The sequence below is a fragment of the Phascolarctos cinereus genome, unplaced genomic scaffold (assembly GCF_003287225.1).
Source record: "Phascolarctos cinereus isolate Bilbo 61053 unplaced genomic scaffold, phaCin_HiC Scaffold_4;HRSCAF=312, whole genome shotgun sequence".
Classification (NCBI taxonomy): domain Eukaryota; kingdom Metazoa; phylum Chordata; class Mammalia; order Diprotodontia; family Phascolarctidae; genus Phascolarctos; species Phascolarctos cinereus.
The window spans coordinates 361,307,573-361,329,710 of NW_027555847.1; the positions used below are offsets into that span (position 1 = coordinate 361,307,573).

Genomic DNA, 22,138 nt, shown 5'->3' on the forward strand with positions numbered 1-22,138 from the left:
AGGCTACTTGTTTTTGATGTTACATATCTTATGTTTTTTTCTATTTCTTCAATATTTTGATCTTTGTTCTATCTTGCTGTTTCATGGAGTCATTAATTTCTGGTTGGTCTTTTCTGGTTTTCAGGGAGTCCATTTCTTGGGTATGGTTTGCCTCTTTCTCTTTTAAGCTACTTATTCTCCTTCAATTCTTTCCTTCAGAGGTTTTTATTTTTAATTTTCTTGCATAATTTTCTTGCATAAATTTAATTTAAATTTCTTGCATAATCTTCTAAGCACTTTTGCTTTCTTTGTGAAAAATCCATTTTTTCCCTCTGTGTCCCTGCTTTCAGTCTTTACAGAGTTACGTGCTCCTTCTTTTAGGAGGTCTCTGGATTTGTAATAATTTTTGACATTGGTAAGTGTTTTCTTTGATTTGCTAATTTCTCCAGCTTTATTTCCCAAATTGGAGCCCTGTGCCATGGCCAGTCTCTGCCTACCCTCCCACTGCTTTTGCAAAAAATGTTTGGGGTCCTACTTGGTTTTGTCCTGAGTTCTTGTGGTTCCTACACCAACCTATACTTCCCCAGAGTTCGTTCCCTCTGGAACTTCAATATTCAGAGTGCTGAATCTTCAGGACTCACTAGGAGTTCTTAAGACAGAGTGTTAGGGACATCAGAGTTCCTGGGATTGTTCAACCATCAAAACAGAAGCTTCTTGTGAGTAGGGATTGTTTGTACTAATATTCCCATTGCCTAGTACAGTTCCTGATGCATAGTACGTGTTTAATAAATGCTTGTGGATTGATTGACTGAAAGCCCTTTATGATGAAAATGTCTTTTAGTTTCTCATTTATTATCATTATTCATACTTTTCTAATATTCTCTGTCACATGGGCAAGGAGTTCTTATCTAAAGTGGACAAAGGAGGGTTGAACACATGCACACATATACAAACAGTTAAATGTAAAAACGTATTAAACTCAATGGGGAAACAAGTAGAGATACACAGAGGAGGATTATGAGGGAGGAAATAGTACCAAGTAAAACAAACTTCTGGATACTGTACAATTAAAGGGGAGTGGGGAAACTAGACTCTAAGAGGGTGCTTTAGATTGCCTCTTACACAGTTGCAGAATGGCTGAACAAATTGTGGCATATTAATATAATGGAATAGTACTATGACAGTATTAGCCCTTAATAAGAATTCCAGTGTGCTTTTAAGGTCAGTAATAATTATAATAACTAGCATTTGCATAGCACTTTAAGGTTTGCAAAGCAATATGTAATATTATCCTCACAACAAAAGTGAGGTGGGCACTATTATTATCCCCATTTTACAGATGAAGAAACTGAGGCAGACTCATTCAAGATCACACAGTCACTAAGTGTCTGAAGCTGGATTTGAGCTCAGGTTTTCCTATCTCCAGGTCTAGTGCTTTATCCACTGTACTACCCGGCTGCCATAGCAATGGATCAAGGCACTACTGTTGATTGGAGCAAACTCCAGAGTGTCAACCTCCATCTGTTCCATATTGAGGGATTGTGCCAGGAAAGAAGAGAAGAGAGCCAAAGTCATGAGGAAAAGAAAAGAAAGTAGAATGTGGGAAACAGCATGAAAAGGTAGCTGGACTCAGGGTCCAGGCAGTCCTGCGTTGTTCCAAAGCTGACGTGAGATTGGTGAGCCAAACTGTGTTTGTAGTTGGAAAGAGAGATGAAAGGGGAAGAATGTGGAGCAGTACTTTCAAGGCATTCCTGAAGCCAGCAGTCCTGCTGGAGTTCCAAGAAAACTCAGAAGTCCTCATGACCCTGAAACCAACACATAGGGCTTTATTAAATTCTAGCCCACCCCAAGGAGTTAGCAGATCTCCACAGTGGTCACTGAAAGCAAGCTGAGAAGAGATGGAAGAGGATCAACAGTTTCCTTAACCCTTTGAAAGGTTTTCCTAGGAAGGAATTCTACATAATCCACCATGTCAGGCAGTAGGAGGGGTCACACAAATTTCTATATGGGGAGAAAGAGAATGATGCTATCATTTGCTTTCCACTTGTTTACATTGTTTGTATGTCCTAATTAAATGCATTTGCTGTTGAACTGGTGACTCATGATCTTATAACGGAAAGTATTATACTGGTTGGGGCCTTAGGTTATGAGTTTCCTATCCATTTACCCAGAATAGTCACAGTAAACCTGGGAAAAGTAGCAAGAGGCTCTAAAACCAGAGTTCTCAGAGACTTCAGTTGTTACACTGCCAAGAAGACGATTCTTTCAGGAAAAAGTAGCATCCTTGTTGTAACTTAGATGATGATGTCATTTTTCTCCTTCAGTTGCCTGGCCACTGACAGTGAAATTGATCCAGATGGACCTCTTTTCCCACCTCCTGTGACTGGCAGTTTTTATAATCCTCTCTTTTTTATATCCTTTTTAAGGTGTTACACTGTCAAATTAATGTTTTCCCTAGTGGCCTATACATCTTATACTTGAGGTCACTGTTGATCCTTGAACAATGTAATCTTCATCTTTTATACTTCTGAGGAGCAACTTAGCTAGAATGCTAAACTCAGAGTCAGGAAGATAGAATTTGATTCATGTCTCAGACATTTATTAGCCGTGTGACCTGGGGCAAGTCACTTAACTTTTCTCAGCTTTAGTTTTTTACATTTGCAAAATGGGGCTAATAATAGCACCTAATGGATATGAAGTGTTTGTGTAGCATTTAAAGTGCTGCACAAATTTGAGCTATTTTTATTATATGTTGTCTCCGGTTGAGCCAATATTTCTCTTTATGATGTCATTAGTCATTGAACTTTTTCTATAAAATTTAAGGTCCCTCAAGGTCCCTCATTTCTTTTCAAAAAGTTTATTGATGCCTTTTTCCCTTTATATCACAGATATCTCCTGATAGCCTTTCCCTTCTCCCCTTTCATAGAGCCCTCCCTTATCACAAAGAAAAATAGGGAAAATCAGCTAACATAAGAATTTCATCTGATACCCCTGCACTACACAGAGAAGATGAAGAGGTGTTTCATCATTGGTCCTCTGGAACAAACAATAGCACTTCTAGGGTTCTTGTGAGGATAAAATGAAAGCACTTTGCAAATCTTAAAGTGTTATATAAATGCTAGCTATTATTAACTTATCACACTTATCAATGAATTGCCCATTTTTTTTAATCTTATGGTATGATAATAGACCATTACATTTATAAACTACAATTTGTCCAGCCATTCACTAATTAATGAGTATCCATTTTATTTCAGTATTTTTTTTTTTGCTGACACAAAAAGGCTCCTATGTCTGTTTTGGGGGATATGAGACCTTTCTAAAAACTCATTTCAGATGTGATTTTATTTTTCCCTCTCTTCAGATGCTCAAACATTTTAATTAGAGAATAAAGAGAAATTGGTATTTCTTTGCAACTAATATAGAGTAGTGGAAAGATATACTGTCAGGAAACCTAGGTTCAAATACCATCTCAGATATACTTACTAGTTTTGGAACCATGAGCAAGATATTTAACCTTTTATCTGCATTCAACTCTTATCACTGTTTCCTAGTCTGTGAAATGGGAACAATATATGCACACTATGCATCTCACTAAGTGGTTTGAGGGGAAAAAAATCTTGTCAACTTTAAAGCCCCACATAAACAGTTAACATTATTATTTTTGATTTTGTTTTTTCTGGATATTCCCTTGTTTCTGGATTGTTGTCAGAATTATCCCACAGAAAATCACCAATGTGCCAACTTGTGAATTTTTCTGGTTGCTTAAATCTTGGAACAGGAAGTATTTTTCCAGCTGATGTGTCATCTTGTTAATGTTTCTTGCTTAGACAAATATACTCAAACCCCCAGAAATACATAGGTTTTGATAGACAGACGGAACAAAATGATTTTTGTTAAGGAAGAGTATTAAGCACATTGTCAATAGTATATTAAAGGGTTTTTTTTACTTTTTATATTATTTTTTAGGAGAAATGGCAGTTAACCTGTATTCAATGTGGCATTGACAAGCTGCTCTGGGGTTCTTACCAGTGGCTAGGCAGGTACCTAGCCGCTGTTTAGGGGGAAAGGACAGAATAATACTCTGTTCGAAGGGAGATGGAGAAAAGTCCACTCTCACACTTCCTTATAAGTTCTCCCTCTCCTCCCTCTGCCTCTGCTCCTGGAGAGCATGAGAAGTGAAATGGTTTGAATTTATGAAAAAATAAATCTCATTTTTATTATCACACAGTCTTGCTCAACTAGTTATATATAGCTGAGTTCACAAACACTTTTTAAACATGTACTGAATTCAAAGCTGTATGATAGTTGCTATATCCTATGGAAGTTGGATAATTTTGGCCTGAATGTGGTTCAGTGTCCTTGCTTTCAATTTATCTGCACAAACAGAACTCAGTTTATCAGTAGATTGTGTTTAAAAGTTTTTTGAAAATTTGTTATTTAGCATTAATTTGTTTTTACATGGAATTCATTTTTTTATGGGCTTTTTTTTTTGGCAAGGCAATTGGGGTTAAGTGACTTGCCCAGGGTCACACAGCTAGTGAGTGTTATGTGTCTGAGGACAGTTTTGGACTCAGGTCCTCCTGACTCCAGGGACAGTGCTCTGGACCACCGAACCACCTAGCTACCATGGAATTCATTTTTAATGCATGATAATGAGCTAGCCCTTAAAATCTCGTCTAACCTATAATAAATCTGAAGTAAGATTCTACTAGCCAGGACATCCCTTACAGCAGCATTGTGGGTGGGAGCCTATCTGGGGACATGGGGTATATGTTGCTAGGCACCAGAAACTTGCAAGCAGTCTATGTCCCAATAAAAGAAATGTTTCCTACATTTTCAGAAGGCAACTTCATAGGTCAATTCCCCACCCAGGTATTTTCAATTTAACTAAACAAACATTAAGTGCCTACTGTGGTAAAGAATTATCTGGCTGAGTTGGGGAGTGGGGAGTAAGAAGAGGGTAGAGGATAGCAGGTGCAAAGTTTAAAAAATCCCATTCCCTCATGATGCTTTCAATTTAGTAGGATGACAGGATACATGTATGGATAACCACAATACATAATACTGACCAATATTTTAGAAAGGTATAAAATCAAGTACTTGGTGAGATCAAAGGAAAGGGGAAAGCTCTGTACCAATTAGAAGGAGCAAGGAAAGCTCCATTTAGAGGTAACATCTGAGTCTTTAAAAAGAAATTCAACAAAGGAAGAATGGGAGAGAGGTCATTTTAGGAATAGGAAACACTATGAGGAAAAGCTTGGAAGCAGGAAAACTAGAGCATGTTGCTGGGGTGGCACAGACTAGCCTAGATAATCTATAGGCTGAGGTTCATGAAGGAGAGTACTACCAGTGCTCAATATTTATTAAGCACCAGTGTGCCAGGAATTAGGCTAAGCGCTGGGGATAAAAAAAAAAACAACAACAAAAAACCAAACAGCCAAAAGACAGTCCCTGCCCTCAAGCAGCTTCTAATCTAATGGCTGGAAAGATTGTCCCTGTCCAGTGACTATTGGGAAGAGGGTTGTGTTTCCAAGAGTTAGAGTGGAGTAGGGCATTGGGTTACCCTTAGCAGAGGGGAAGATTTAGGGATTTAATATCCAATCAAAAGTGGTCATCTAATGTCTGATGAGAATTGGGCAATGAAAGTTGGGTTGGGGAAAGGAAAGGTCTCCAGCTGCTGGCTTTGTAGCTTTGGGTGATGGTTCATCTTTGGGCTACCCATTGGTGGGCTAGAGCAGGTGGGAGGGAGAACAGGGTCCTTGGCTCATGCCAGCAGTGCCAGTCTGTCATGGGGCCATCCATTGGGGGGAAGTTAAGGAGAGTGAAAAGTTAAGGTTGACTACAAGGTCACAAACCTGGATGACTAAAAAAGTGGTGGTGCCCTGGATAGAAATAGGAAAATTAAGAAGATGGGCAGGTTTGAGGATGACAACTTGTTTTGGGCCCAATAATTTTAAGGTACTTATGGGGCATCCAGTAAGAAATATCCAGTAGGTATTTGGTGACACAGGACTGGAGCTCAAGAGAAAGATTAGGGCTGCATAGATAAAGGTGAAAGTCATCTTTGTAAAGATAATATTTAAACTTGTGGGAGTTGGGAATAATTATCAAGCGAGTATAGAGTAGGCCTGTACAACCTGTGGCCTGTGAGCTGCTCGTGGCCCTTGGGCTGCTTGTGGCATGCCAAAGGATTTTAGGTAGCGCACGAAAAATATTTTCCTCTACATTTTTCGTGGGCTATTCAAAATCCTTTGGCATGCTGCAAGTGGTCCGAGGGCCACAGATTGTGCAGACCTGTTATAGAGGAAGAAGAGGGTGAAGAACAGTGCCTTGGTGGCAGGTGATGTCAAGTGGTTTTGAGGTATAAAATGGGAGAGAAGAGGAAGATCATAGGGAATGGCTTCTGAGGTTAGGTCTTTTGCTGAAAAGGAGGAAAGGATTGTGTAGGAGGCTCAAGGAAAGAAGAAAAGGTTTGGAAAAGTTCAATTAGGCAAGAATGAAAGGATTACCTTGTAGCAGTGAGGTCCCAGCAAGGGGAAGATGTAGCCAAAAAGCAGTTTATGTGAAAAAATATGGGTTTTAGTGGATTGTAAATTGAATATAAGTCAACTGAGTGATGTGGCAACCAAGAAGGATTGGGTCATGTCAAGCTTGCATTAAATGAAGCATGATATTGAAGCCTAGGGAGGCAACCACATCTAGAGCAATGTTTTCAATTGTGGGCACCACATTTTAAATAGATATTGATAAACTGGAGAGTGTCCAGGGAAGGTGGACCAAGATGGTGAAGGACTCTGAGAACGTTCCACATTGTTATTGTCGTTGTTTGTCCTTCCTTCTCAAAGAGGACCGATGATATCAGGAAGGTGATGACTTGCAAGTGAACTAGATTTAAGTGAGGCAGGGTTGTGCAAAGTCACCAACCTCACTCTATCCTCTGGAGCCATGTGGGTCCAGTGGCCAGATATGGATCAGGATGACTGGAGATGGCTCCGGATGCCCTGGGAGACTTTGGCCTTTTTAAGCTAAGGTCTTTCCCAGATCTCAGTTAGTCTGAGGCAACTAAGGCCAGGTAAGAAATGACACAAAAAATGGCCTCTTTTACCTAGCGGGGGGGGGGGGGGGGGGGGGGGGGGGGAATCAGTCTAGGAGGGGGAATACCCTCAGGGTTCCTGGCCAAAACAAAAACAATTGCTATTTACAACACTCTGAGTCATTAAAACCCAAACAGTGAGAAAGAGAGGTTTGGGCTGGGAACCATTGTTGCCAATAGGTGAGAGCCAGAGTGATTTGGGTTTAAGGCATGATCAAGTAGATCCATTTAAATCCCTGTGGGCTATATCAAAGCCTGGGTTTCTTCTGCTGTATTTTAAGAAATCATGTATGAAACTACATGAGGCAAAAATGTTAATTGTTTCAGTTTGTTTTTTTTAAATGATAGAATAAATAAGTAGAGAAGAGAAAAAAGGAAATTTAGCTTGTAAACCCCAAGATATCTTGGGAGGTTTCAGAGATCAAATTCATATTCCTTTGGGCAGAGTGCCCACATCTGGAGCATCATTTTCAATTCTGAGCACCGAATTTTCAAATAGATATTGATAAACCGCTGAATGTCCAGGAAAGGTTGACCAGGATGGCAGAAGACTTTGACAATATTCCATATTAGAATCGGTTGGAAGAGCTGAGAAGGGAAAAGAGACTTTGATGAGAAATGAGAGTGTTCTTCAAGTATTTTACAGGGTTATCATGAGAAAGAAGGATGAGTTATTCTGCTTGGTCCCAGAGGTAGAACCAGGAGCAAGGGGTGGAAGTTAGAAAGAGGCCCAGCTTGACTTTGTGTTGAGGACAAACTTCCTCCACATCAGAGCAAACCCAAAGTGGATCGGTCTGCTTTGGAAATCTTGACATGGAGGCTGAATCTTGCTACTTTGTATTTCATTATTAAGCACTTTTGGATCTACATTGTAGCAGAGATTCTTATCCAGGAATAGCTTAGGCTAGATGGCTTCTGATGTCACTTGCAGCTCTAGGACTTCGTAATTCTGGGGTTCTGTGAAAATATTGATTCACTTTTTTGATCAGGAGGGTTAACTTATTTTTGTTGTTGTTGTTATTGTTGTTGTTAGGCAATGGGGGTTAAGTGACTTGCCCAGGGTCACACAGCTGGTAAGTGTTATGTGTCTGAGGTCACATTTGAACTCAGCTCCTCCTGAATCCAGGGTGGGTGCTCTATCCACTTCACCACCTAGCTGCCCCCAGGAGGGTTAACTTGTTAACAATAGACCTGACAACTAAAATTTTCTTTCTTTATTAAAAAAATGCTTATTTAAATGCTGAGTCAACAATTCTAATTTTCATGGAGGAATGTATCATTTTATGCAAGCAATAAATTAAGATTTCAAAAGCAAGAGGTTGAATAAGGGAGTGGGCTTCAGTGAGGTATTCTCATGGATCATAGAAACAAATGGTTAGAAAGGACTTATATTACAGAGGTCATCCTTCAGCTTCTGGACTGAACCAGACCTAACCAGCCTAAAGAGATCGGTGTTTATGGTACTTTGAAAGGCCTCTAGGCAATGAGATTCTGCATGGGGCCTACCACCATGCCTGTCAGTTCTAGCCTATTGGCAATGTGAGTCAGGTATGAATTTATCACATTACAAAGTCAAGGCCTCTGGAAAAGACACACTGTCTGGGTGGCCTCATTGCCTGCTTACTCTTTCCAAGACCCTGGGTTTTGTACTGTCTAGAAACCAGATGATGATGGGATGTACTTATTTTTTTCTGGATTCTAAGTGTACAAGATTGTATTACCACGAAAACTAGGCCCTGATGCTAACTTACTATGGAACTTTAGGCAAGCTAACTCAGAGGGTCTCAGTTTTCCTGTCTATCAAATGGGGGAGTTGAACGGGATCAACTCAAGTCAACATGAATTTATTAGATGCCTATGTGACTTTAAGCAAACTAATTCAGGAGGTCTCAGTTTTCCTATCTATCACATGGGGGAGTTAGACTGGATCAAGTCAAGTCAACATACATTTATTAGATGCCTAGCATGTGTGTCAGGCACTATGCTAAGTCTGGTGATACAAAGAAAGGCAAAAACAGTCCCTGATCTCCAGGGGCTCACATTCTAGTGGGGTAGGGAAAAAATGCGAACAGCTATGTACAAACAAAATATATACAGGATAAATTGGTGATACTCTTAGAGGGAAGGAATGAGCATTAATGAGGGACCAGGAAAGTCTCCTTATGGAAGGTGGAGTTTTATCTGGGACTTGAAGGAATCCAGGAAAACCAGGAGGTGGAGACGAGGAAGGAAGAGCATTCCAGGCTGGGGGACAACATGAGAAAATGCATGGAGTCAGGAGATGGAGTATCTTTTTTGAGAAATAGCAAGAAGGGTACCCTTGATGGAAACAGGGAAGTTAAGAAGGGTAGTGTCACTGGATTATGGCTTTCAAATCCCTTCTGCAGCTATTGAGCACTTCAGTGATGAGCAGATTCTTGGCCCTGAGGTTTTTGCTGAAATAGAATTATCCTCATATAAAGTACAGATGCTTCAGTCCCGGTTCATCTAATTATTTTTCAGCACAGATCTTTGGCAGGGCATGCTGAACTACAGCTGCTAACATTCTTTGACTCCTAGTGGGAAAAAAAAAATTGCCATCCGGAGGGAATCTTGACTTGGGTATTTGAGTGATGGTCAGCAAAATAAGATATTTACAAGGGAAACCATCCTGGCTAAAACCTGGAGCTGAAGCTTCCCATTCCGTCTTAATGAATGCCTGCCTTGTAAGTGCTGTGGTCAAAAGATGCTTAGACAAAAAGCTGACAGAAATGAATGCCTTTATCTGGCCCATGTGACCACACTCCGGCAATGGGCCAGTTTAAAAAAAAATTCTTGCAGAACACATCAATTATCTGTGCATTCCCCCTTGTTTGTTTTGCCTCTGCCCTGTAAAGATTGGGCTCCCCACTTGGGCTGAGAATTTCCCCAGGAGCATTTTGGTAATTAGTGGTGTGTGGGCTTCATTCTCAAGCAGCCTGTAGTAGTGGATTGCTTCTCAGAGTGTTTATGCCTTTGGAAGGAGAAAGTAAATAGTAGTAAAAGTTTGTGTGAAGTTAAATAATCTCACAAAGTTAGTCTATAGTGCCATTAGGTTGGCCCTTAGAAGGGAATTAAGCTTAATAAACTTTTGGAACATTTACTGAAGATCAGTTGTGTTTCCATTTTCCAGGCTGTGTGTATTTCCTTGCCTTCTTTAAGTGGGTTATGGGGTCTCGTTCTCTGGTCTGGGGGTTATGTGCATGAAAACATCATCTTTGTTTTCAGAAACTTCATCTGCTTCCCCTGCTGCCCCTACCACCTGAGGTCTAACTCCCTTCTAGACATCAGAGGCGTTTCCCCAGCCACCAGTTGTGATGGGTCATATAGAGGAAGTGTGGCCTCAGGCGGGAACTGAAGGGGTGAGAAGAGCAGAGGAACTCAAAATAAATAAAGCGGATGTTTTGAAAAACCTGTGCTTAATAATGAAAATGGGAGGTGGCAAGAGACAGAGACTGGGTATGAGGGAGTGTCATGGGGATGTGGAATGTTTGTCCACCTTTCCCATGGGGCACTGCTAAGGCTTTACCCTGCAAATTCCAGCTGGGTTGATACACTTCAGAGGAAATTGTACTTAGTATAAGCCCCAGTGCTAAAGTTTTCTCTGAAATGATTATCCATTACACTAAAAGGATTAAGTACCTTTTAAAATACCAGAGACTTTCTGAACCCAAATCACATTAGAAAGTTTAGTATGGAATAATTAAAAGCTAAACAGAATTGGAGGTTAAATGTCTTTCACACAATGGAATTTGAGAGGTGGGGAGAATAAAACCATGCCTTGGTTGGTACTTTTTTTTTTTTCTGGGAGGGGAAAGGAAGGTACTGCAGGGTTGAGAGTAGTGGAACGTGTTGACTTTAGGGCTTTATGGGCACCCTGGGCAGACGGCAGGCTTGGAGCTATTCCTGTCTCACACAGCAACATAATGTTAGGACAGAAGTGGTCATTGGAGGTTTAGTCCTTCCTCCTCTTGTTTCTAAGTAAATACCAGAGCCAGAGAAAACCATACAGAGAAAAAACATCCCAGAGGCAAAAGCTGTTCTTAAACAGAGGGAGAATGTGGAGGTTATAGGTTCTTCTCAGTCAGTCATTCAGAAAGCACCATGGACCGCCGGAAGACTGGGACCAGCAACATGACCCTTGGTAGCTGGGCAGTGAGTAACTGAAGAAGTAGCTGTTAGGGGAGAGTTATGACTGGCAGATATTACTCCCAACACTCATGCAACATGACTAAGGCAAATTGAATGGGACTTTCAACCCTTTTTGCACACATTCATACATCTGTCAGTGACATTCATTTTGATCCTCTTGTGACATCACATAATGGAATCTGGGAGAGTCTTAACTGCCATGTATTATTAGCTGGATGACTGTACAAAAGTCAACTAACCTCTCTGAGATTCAGTTTCCTTTTCTGCAAGATGAGAATCTTCCCTACCAACATCACAGCATTCTCATGAGGATTGAATGAGGCAATGGATAATGCTCTACAAATATATGCTATTATTTCTGCCACTGCCCCAATACACGTTTACATTTTTTGGGTGGAAATCATTTTTGCATCACTTTCATTTCCATATTCCCCTCCCTAGAAGCTATCCTTCATAACAAAGAATAAAAATAAAGAGGTGGGGGGAGGAATCAGTTCAACAAAACTAACCAACAAAGCAAAAAAGTCTGATATGAATTTCATTTCTCCACACCTATAGTCCCCCACCTCTGCAATGAAGGGAGGGAGGCTGCACAAACCCTCTTAAAGCATAAATAATTCAATTTTTCAAGCCAATAAAGAAAGATATGATCATGATATTAAAGCTGTGTTCATACCACAAGAAAGAGATTTAGCTTACACTGTACACCAGCCAGCCCCCTAGGCAGTGCAACCTTAGCTTGTCAAACATTTCCCATAAGGCTCATGTAGCATGTACGTGTCTTGTCTGTGGGCTGAATGTGGAGATCCAGTTATAGCAAATCTGCCAATCCATATCTTCCTCTGTCTCTTGAGGGCATTGCAATGTAGAATGTGTTCATACCAGGTGTCAAGACTCCCTGTGGTTAGGTAGTTCATCTGTAATGCTGCGATGCAGTTGAAAAGCATTGTGGTTATTTCTGTAAAGATCAGATCAGCATACTGGAAGAGCAGAAGCTATGCCAATAAAACTGGAAACTTCCTGTCAACTGATAACCGAGTACAGAAAGCCTCTCCAAAACGATGTGATGGCTGGCCTTGCTATATAAGGGTGCTACTGTTCCACAGTTAATAGACAGTTTGCTTGGAGTTTTCCTCCCCTGCCAGGGGTGATGATAAGCTTCGCTGAACTACCCATATATGCTCATTCATTCCCCACTGTGACATGTACACACTATAGTTTTTTTCTAGCGGTTGGTCAGAGGAACATCCATACAACTTGTGACAACTAAGCCTACTGGAAGAAGTGTTTGTGTTGAAATCAAATAAAACTAACAACAAAATAAATGTAAAGCTATAGCATAACTTTAACAATAATTTATGTTAGTGAAAATTAAGTTGGGCACAATTTGGCAAGCAGTTTTAATTTATTATAAGTAAATTAGTAATAACTTAATAATTAACCATTATAAACAAAATATTATACACAATTATATGTAAATAATACCAATAGTATGATAATATCTTAATGATCCTGTGTATATCTAGAGAGCAACAAGTGGGAAATATGGCCCTAGCACAGAGGTTCCCAAACTTATTTGGCTTACCACCCCCTTTTAAAAAAATTACTCAGTGCCTCCCCCCGAAATCTACTTTCTTTTTAACCCTGTGACGTTTTTTAAAATTTGCATCATTTTGAAAAATATAATTTTTTTAAAAACTGACGTCTTCAATTTAATAATTTATTGTAAAGTTGTGGGATTTTCCCTGCATTGAAATTTTGATTATGCAATGTTGTGTCTTGTAACCATATAGTATCATATTATAAACATCATTATAAGCACATATTCCTGCCGATGCATGCTGGACGTCCCGACAATGTGTGACACACTCGCCAGCCCTTGCTTGTTAAGACCTGTCGGTGGACTTGACTGCTGATCGGTTACAACTTGAATTTTGTGTGTTTGTTTGGAAAATAATGTGATCACTACGATCCCTGTTACACAACAGATAAAATATGTATGAATGAGTTTTCAAAATTCTCTTCTTTCCTTATGTTTCCGTCACCCCCTTATTTTTATTCAATGCCCTTCAATTGCACCTGAGGATACTACCGCCTCCCTAGGGGTGGTGTCACCGGCTTTGGGAACTTCTGTGAAAGTAGGAGGAGAAAGAAAAGTGTTGTGGTTTTTGGGGATTTTTTTTCTTGTGACTCCCTGATCTTGGTTAAGGGAAAAATTGGGAGAAAGCTTCCCTATACCAGCTTCCAGTCTAGAGAATGAGACCTAGGTTGGGGTCTGATCATAGCAGAAGGTGAAGTCAAGGTGGCCTCCGGAGCCCAGTGTCTGCTCTGTCTTACTTTTTAGTACCCATCTGATGGCAAAACTCGCTGTCGTGGCTGAGCTGTGAGCATTCCTTGTTGAGAAAATGGAGAAGCCTAGCCTCCTTGACTCTCATGTGTTATGGATTGAAGGATTTTCAGATAGGTACCAGTGCAGCTTCTGATCCACCTAGTTGTTTCTTCTGGCCTATTTGGGAGAGAGAGGGAGGTGTACAAATAATCATTTCCCTTTCTTGTTTCCAGGACTGGATTACATTGTGTAAGTAAAGTGGGACCAATTTATCAAAGCTCCTCAAGGGTTGATAAGATCATAGAATGATAAATTTTTGGGGAAAAAAAACCAACTCTAGAAGTGGAGTCAAAAGATCTGGGTTCTACTTGGCTCCTAAATAATTTAATTGTGTGACAATGGGACAATGAACCTCTCTCAACTTGGGGTTCTTTATCTGTAAAATGGGCACAATGATTCTAGCTGTTCCTAACCTCCTGAGGTTGTGAAGACAGTGCTTTGTATACTTTAAGATGCAATATATATACATATATAATATTATTATGTGTAGTTATTAATAATAATAATCTGTAAGTGGGGAGGGGAAGATAAGTATTTATATAGTACGTACTAAAGTGATAGGCACTGTGTTAAGCACTTTACTAATATTATCTCATTTCATCCTCCCAACAACCCTGAGAGATAGTTGCTATTATTTATAGTTGAAGAAACTGAGGGAAACAGAAGTTAAATGGGCTGTCCATGGTCACACCACTAGTGAGGATTTTAGTTAACATTTGAACTCAGGTCTTTCTCAATTCAGGTTATGTGCTCTACCCACTGCATTACCTAGCTGCTTTATTGTGGTGAGGTGGGGGAATACTGTAGGCAAACAGTCTTCGCCTAAATCAATCTACTAGGGAGGCAGTTTGGTATAATAGAAAGAGAACTAGCTTTGGAGTCAGAGGACCAGGGTTCAATTCTGCCTCTGACATTATCCAGGCCTTGGATAACCTCTCTGGGCCTTGGCTTCTTCATCTATGAAATGAAGGGGTTAGGTTAAATGACCTTTTTTTTTTTTTTTACTCCACTCCATTCCCCTCTAACACACTATGTCACAGTATGACTGATTTGATTTAACAAGTAAACCCCACAAATTAAAGATAAGTGCCCCGAGTCATTCATATATTAGTGTGGATATTTCAATTTCTAGGGTATAGTTCTGGGTTTTCTTTTTCTGTGGGGTTTCTAAATTTGTACAATGTTACTAAGAAATTTAAGGTTTTGAAAAGGGGATAGAAAGTTCCAATTAATAGGTAGTTTTATGTGAAACAACTTTCACATGGTCAAGGAATTTCCAAATTGAGTGTCCAAGCAATGAGCAGCTTTGTGCCATTGTGGCAACAGTGAGTTTTCTGGGCATCAGTTCTTCCTGCTTTGTAGGGGGTTTAAAGGCCGTTTGTCTCTCACATTTGACTTGAGACTAGGCAGAGAGGAAAGAAAGAAATGAATACAAGTGGGAGTCTAACAATTGGAAAATGGCTGAACAAATTGTGGCAAAAGAATGCAAAGGAATAGTGCATATATAAGAAATAAAGAAAAAAGAAACTACAAAAGTTTAAGAAAAATATGAATATGAAGCATTCAGAGAAACTTGGGAGGACTTATATAATGATGTAGAGCACAGTTAGCTAAGCCCAAAAACAATTTATACAGTTACTATAATAATATAAAGGAAAACAATACTGAAAGAAAACAGAACCCTGCTTAATGTGATGACAAGGACTTACTGTGGAAGAAATCCCCCTTCTCTTGTTAGAGAGATGAGAGACTGTAGCTATGGAATAAAGCAGAAGTTGGCAGACTTGGCCAATGTGATGTTTTATTTTGCATAAACTATATTTCTATGTTAAGTGAAGGTTCTGTTGAGGGGATTATTGGAAGTGAAAGAAATGTCTTTAATAAAGCACAAATGAGGGCAGCTAGGTGGCACAGTAGATAAAGCACTGGCCCTGGAATCAGGAGGACCTGAGTTCAAATCCAGTCTCAGACCAGACACTTGATACTTACTAGCTGTGTGACTCTGGGCAAGTAAGTCACTTAACCTCAATTGCCTCACCAAAAACACAAACAAAAAAACCCCAAGTATCAATATAAAAATAAAGCGTCAATGAAATTTTTATTATAAAAATAAAGAGAAAAAAGAGAAAACAAAAAAGAAAACAAAGGCATGTCCCATATAATAACCTTAACCAATGTTATTTGCAGTAATATTGTTAGTAGAGTATATCCAAACCTTATGGAGACTGCTGTATGTTTCAGTCAATCTCATTTATAAAATTATTCTGTTGGAGCTAACTCTCCCTGTGACAGTCTTGCTTAAGGATATATTTTCACAGCACTAATTAAGGAGGCCAGGCAGAGAGTCCTAACCGTAGTTGTCCAGAGTAGGTTAGGGGATTTTAGGACTCACCGTAGGGCAAAAGTAGGAGGCAATAAAATAGACAACAAAAGCAAAGCTCATCTGTAGGATGTTTGGTTTTTTTTTTAAACCATAAATCTACATGTCTGTGAATGGCAGAAGGAAATGAGGTTGGTGAAGGTGACTTGATATGGCAGGATACAAATATGTACCTATTCTTAAAATTAAAGAAATTAACGAGTATTCTCTCCCCTTTTGCCATAGAGAAAGAAAAACAAAACAAAACACTTGTACAAATATGCATAGTCAAGAAAAGCAAATTCCCACATTGGTCATGTCAGAAATGTAGGTCTTGGGATCAACATGTCACCTTTTAATATCCTGAAAATGTAACAATGCTGTCTTATTCTTTGACCTGACTGCAGAAGTTATCAAGAGAGGCCAACAGCAAAACTCTTCTCACTGGCTTCAAGCTGGAGGGCTTGCAGTGTGAATATTTAAAGTCAAATCACAAATATTCAACAAGAGTACTTTCCCAATATCTGCCTCTAAAGGACAAGGAGTTTTATGGCATGGAGAAAAACCTGGAGGGGAGAGGGGGTTTTGCTTGGGGAGGAGATATTGATTGGGTGCTTACATGAGAGAATGAATGAAGAAGCATTTTAAAAGATGCCTGTCAGGGGTTGGGGATACAGATATAAAAGTGAGACAGTCATTACCCTTGAGGAGTTGACATTCTGACTGGGGGATGCAATGCATTTGGGAAGCAGTCAAGGAAGTTTTGGTTTGAGGAGTCATGGGGATTTTGAGCAGAGCCATAGGACACATGATGTCATATTCTTTCAGCAGCAATGGCAATGTTGATGTAATATTATGCTATTCCTAGAGATGGCAACGTGTTCATGCTAGGTAAGACCTGGCATCCTGATGGATGGTTGGGTGGAATGTGAAACATGTTTTAAAGATGGCTAGGTGTAATGTGCTAGGTGAGTTTTTACTCATCTACCAATCAGAATATGTTAGCCTCCAGGTGAAGTGCCAAACCTGTGTGGATTAACCGGGGAAGGTGGATGGTCTCTCTAGGTCCATTCTAGAGTATCTTGTTTGCTTTTGCCTCTCCCAGCTCTTCCATGTTCTCCTGTCATCTATGAATATTATGCTTTTGCCATGTGTGATACACATGCTTTAGGGAATAGATCCTCATGACCTTTGACCAACTAGAGAGGAAAGAACTTTGGACAAGCGTTCAAAAGACCTGGATTTCAGGCCCAAATATGGCACCAACTAATTCTGTGATCTTAGGCAAGTCTTTTCACATTGAATTTCAGCACGTCTTGATTTAAAAAAAAAAAAAGACAACATGAATATAAGCTCACTGAGAGCAGGCATTGTTTCATTTTGTCTTTGTATCCAAAGCACCTATCACAATGCTTAGCCCATAGTAAACATTTAATAAGTGCTTATTTATTCATTGATTGAATGACTAAAAACAACCCAAGAGATTGTCTATCCCAGAGCTTCTTAACCTGGAGTCCGTGGAACCGCAAGGGATACATGGATAGATTTCCGGAGGTCTATGAACTTGGATGAGAAAAACAAATTGTATCTTTATTTTCAATAACCCCTGAGAGTTAGCATATTATTTAAAAATTTATTCTCAGAAGGGGTCAATACACTTCACTAGACTTCCAAAAGGATAATGATACAAAAAAGGTTAAGAACTCCTTATCTAGTCTTATCTCTCCCCTTAGAGGTATTTATTGTCATCCACAATGTGACCTGCCATGTAGCTCATCCTCAATCTTTCTGTATTCAAGTTCAGGTTTTGAATTCTACTCACCTGTACTTTCTCTATTTTTCTCTGGGGGTGTGGGTTATGGCTCATTTATAATGGCTCCTTCAGAATTAAAAAAAATTAAAATGACTTCTGCAGCCAGAAGGTGATGCTAGAGGGAAACCAGCTGGCTGCTCAGCCTGGGCCTTTGGGGATATCTGCACCTTGGTGGGGTCTCACGTCTGTGGTCTGGTTCCCAGCTTTCCAGATTCAGAGACAACTTCGTTAGTTCAGTTGAGGATCAGATGCTAGGGAATTGAGTCACATCAACCTAACTCACAGGAGTCCATTTACAAACCAGAATGCCAGAATTTAATACTGGGAGATACAGCAGGCATGAAAACCAATATTGCTAATTTGCATGAGACACTCTCTCCTGGTGGGTGACTTACAGAAACAGAATGTTATTTGCAGAGTATGGAATTAGAACAGGAATTGAGAGTTCTTGTGGGATAGACCACAGCAGGCAAAACTAGGTTAATGAATTATCCTTCACCCTGTTTCAATGTTTTCCTCATTTCTGTTTGAAGAACCAAGGACCAGTCATCTAGAAACAACGCCTTCTCCCCCGGAGAGTGTTTTGGGAACACTGATGAACTCTTACTATGTAATGCCTCTTTTTCTACATTATTCTTTGCAAATTTGTGAAGGATCTGTGATTCCAAAAGCATATAAATGCCACGAAAGCACTGAATATATAACTTTTGTGTTTGGATCCTAGAGTCTAGCACATTTCCTGACACATAATAGGTGTTTAATAAAAGTATGTTGACTGATTTCCTCAGCATGAGGAATTCCCAGTATGGGGGGTCCCTACACCAGTGAAGATCATTACCTAAATCCTAAGGAACTGCCTGAGAGGCTGAAATGGACTAAAATCCTACTAAGTATAATCAGATAATGTACAAATTATGTGCCAATATACATTGAGCCCCCCCCAAACCACACAAAAAAGTGGAGGGGGCCTTTCTGTAGAGACTGTACAAATGTATGAACTGTTTTGAACTTTAAAAGAAAAAAGGAAAGAATTTTGGCTAAAATATACTTTTCACTTTTAAAATACTTTTCTGAAAAATTATATTAATTTAAATATTAATTTTTTTTGACTCTAAAACTTTTCATCAAAATAACTTATGTATATAGATGTGTGTATATGTGGGGGGGATATCAAAGAACTCTTCAGTTCAGCTATAACAGCCAAGATCCTGGGGGTTCCTTCTTTCTTTCCTTGGTATGTGCTCTGGAAAGCCCTGCAAAGGCTAATGAATTGGAAGTAATCATTCACAGGAAGAGGGAGAGGTCAGTAGCATGTGCCATGCATTGCACACTGAATTTCTTCCTAAGTTTCTGGACTCAATCATGGGAAAGGCAAAGGCTTGAAAAAGGAAGAGTTCAATGAGCCCCAGTGTTTTCTGCAAATTCAGTTCTTGCACCTAAAGGTGCGAGATTTTGAGAAAGAGTTTTGGTCATGTAAAACATGGAGCATTTCTGCGACTTGGTCAGTAGATGGTGATGATAAAAGTAGGATAGCCACATTTAAGGTAAAAGGATTTTGCAGTCAAATTGGAGGTAAAAGCTATACATTTTTAAGTTGAATTAATAAAGGACTGAACATGGTGGCACATACTTATGACTCCTGCTACCAGGGAAGCTGTGACTAGTAAATCTGTTGAGCTTGGGAATTTTGAGTTGAGGTAGCCTAAAGCTGATTGGGTGCAGATGGCTTTATGGAGGTTTTTTCTCAATTGGCTTTTTTTACCTCTTAATCTCTTCAGTAATTCCCTTCCTACCCCAACCCATTCTTTAGGTATACTACTCCCTGAGATACTTTGACAAGTGATCATTCAGTGCTTTTATTAAATGTTTTCTCCAGCAGAGATTTCCTTGGTGGGTACTTGGTCTGGTTCACAGGTGGGTGGCCATCTAGGTCCTCAAGTGCAGCCCTTTGACTGAATTCAAACTTCAAAGAACAAATGTGGCCTTGAGGCTGCAGTTTCCCCATCCCCTGGGCTCTAGTTCATCTGCTCTCCTGACTTCATTTTCCTAAGGGCTATTTCCCCTTTTACATAGAACATTTCAGAGACTGAAATCTAAGAATCCAAAAGTTGGGGTTTCTTATAAACCAATGATGAAAATGGATCATGATGTGAAAGTTGACAAATATGTTCCATTGTAGACCTCTTTCTTTTCCTCCTGATGGTGTATTTCAAGATGTTCCTGGGCTGATATTGCTCAGTTGGGTCTCACACCAAGTTTCCTTTAAACATGCTTTGGCTTCCAGTGCTTTTTCCTGTTTTATAAGGCAATGTTGCTCATAATATTGTACCATCTTCCTCACTGGCAATTTAAAAATGAGCTTGTGTTCTAAATTGGTGATGGCCTTGCCTGCCACCTCTCTGTGCTTGGCAAGGAAATCAGATGTCTGCCTAGGGCTGTTTCTGGACTCTTTTCTGTGGTAGCTGCTTTATATGAGCTATACTTAAAAGGGATTCCAGTCTGTATTAATTAATACAGTCATAGCATCCAGAATGAGGGAAGGAAAGTTACATTGTACTCTGGTCAGACCACAACTAGAATACCCTGTTTAAGTTCTGAGCACCATGTTTTAAGGACATTCATTGCTTTGCTGGCGTGTGTCCAGGGGAGTGGGGGAAACTGGAAGCCATGTCATAAGAGGATTAATTGAACAGAGGAGTTTTAGTTTAGAGAAGAGATGCATGATTGTTTTAGAACATGTTAAGGTCTTGTATACAGAGAAGGAAATTGTCCAGAAAACAGTACTATTAGCAATAGCTGGAAATAACAGAAAGACAGATTTAGTTTCAATATAAGGAACAACTATCTCACAATTAGAGCTCACTTCCTTTGAAGACTGTTAGGTCACCAGAGCCAGTCTTTTTTTTTTTTTGAAATCCTAAAGAGATGATGTCCACAAATTTGTCCGTTTAGCAAATTGTCCTGGATTTTCCCATCTTCTTCCATTCTGGCATCCAGTTCCTCCTTATTGGTAGCATCAGGTCCAGAAAGGCAGGCCTCTTGCGGCATTCTTCACTGTTTGAAGGGCAAAAATCGTTATCTAAGGAAGGAAAGAAGGAAACAAGCATTTTTAAATTTATTTTTAGGCAATTAGGTTAAGTGCCTTGCCTTGGGTCATATAGCTTGTAAGTGTTAAGTGTTTGGTCTGAGGTCGCATTTGAACTCAGGTCCTCCTGACTTCAGGGCTGGTGCTGTATCCACTGCGCCACCTAGCTGCCCCTAAACATTTTATTTTTTTTTTTAGACAATTGGGGTTAAGCGACTTGCCCAGGATCACACAGCTAGTAAGTGTTATGTGTCTGAGATTGTATTTGAACTCGGGTCCTCCTGACTTCGGGGCTGGTGCTCTATCTACTGCGCCACCTAGCTGCCCCGAAAGAAGCATTTTTAAGTCCCTACTATATGCTAGGTGCTATGCTAAGCACTTTACAAATATCTCATTTAATCCTCAAGATAACCCTGGGGAATAGGTTCTATTATCTCCCTGTAGTTTTTTTCCCCTTCTATCTTTTTCTATTTATTTTATTTTTTACAATTATGTGTAAAAACCATTTTAAACATTTGTTTTTTAAAATTTTGAGTTCCAAATTCTCTCCCACACTTCCTCCTTTCCCCCCCCCCAGAAGGCAAGCAATTTGATATAGGTCATATATGTTCAGCCATGCAAAACATACACCCGTATTAGTCATGTTGTGAAAGAACAGCCCCCCCCCAAACCACACAAAAGAGTAAAAAATTGTTTTCCTCCATCTGCATTCAGACTCTTATCACTTCTTTCTCTAGAGATGTTATTTCCCTATAGTTGAGGGAACTGGGGGAGACAGAGATAAAGTGATTTGCCCAGGACCACACAGCTAGTAGGTATCTGAGGTTAAAAGGAACTCAGGTTTTGCTGACTTCAGATGTAAGGCTTTATCCACTGCACCATCAAGCTGCCTCTAAGCAAGTTAAAAACCCTGCTTTTAGCAGAAGACTGCTGCAGCAGATAGTGCCACTGAGGTCCCTCAACACTATAACAAACTTAGATATAGTACTTCCTTAAAGAATTGGGGTGCAAATAATCGCCTATATAGCGTAATTTGAGAGGAATTGAAAAACTCCTCGCCTAAAGTCTGCTTTAATAGTTAAAATTTTATTTACACATATATATATACATATACACACATACATGCACACCCATATATGTATATATCTTTTGTTTTTGTGTTACTTACATTTCCCTCAGTATTCCTTCCCTCCCCTATCCCAGAGTCCATCTCTTATAAATAACAAAGAATTTTTAAAAGTTTAGCA

The 22,138-nt window shown here is 39.7% G+C and overlaps 1 protein-coding gene across 1 annotated transcript in view; it reads left to right on the forward strand.

Moving 5' to 3' along the window:
• Nucleotides 1–22,138, forward strand: part of CCBE1 (collagen and calcium binding EGF domains 1) — a 347,770-nt gene that overhangs the window by 62,299 nt on the left and 263,333 nt on the right. The window lies entirely within an intron of this gene.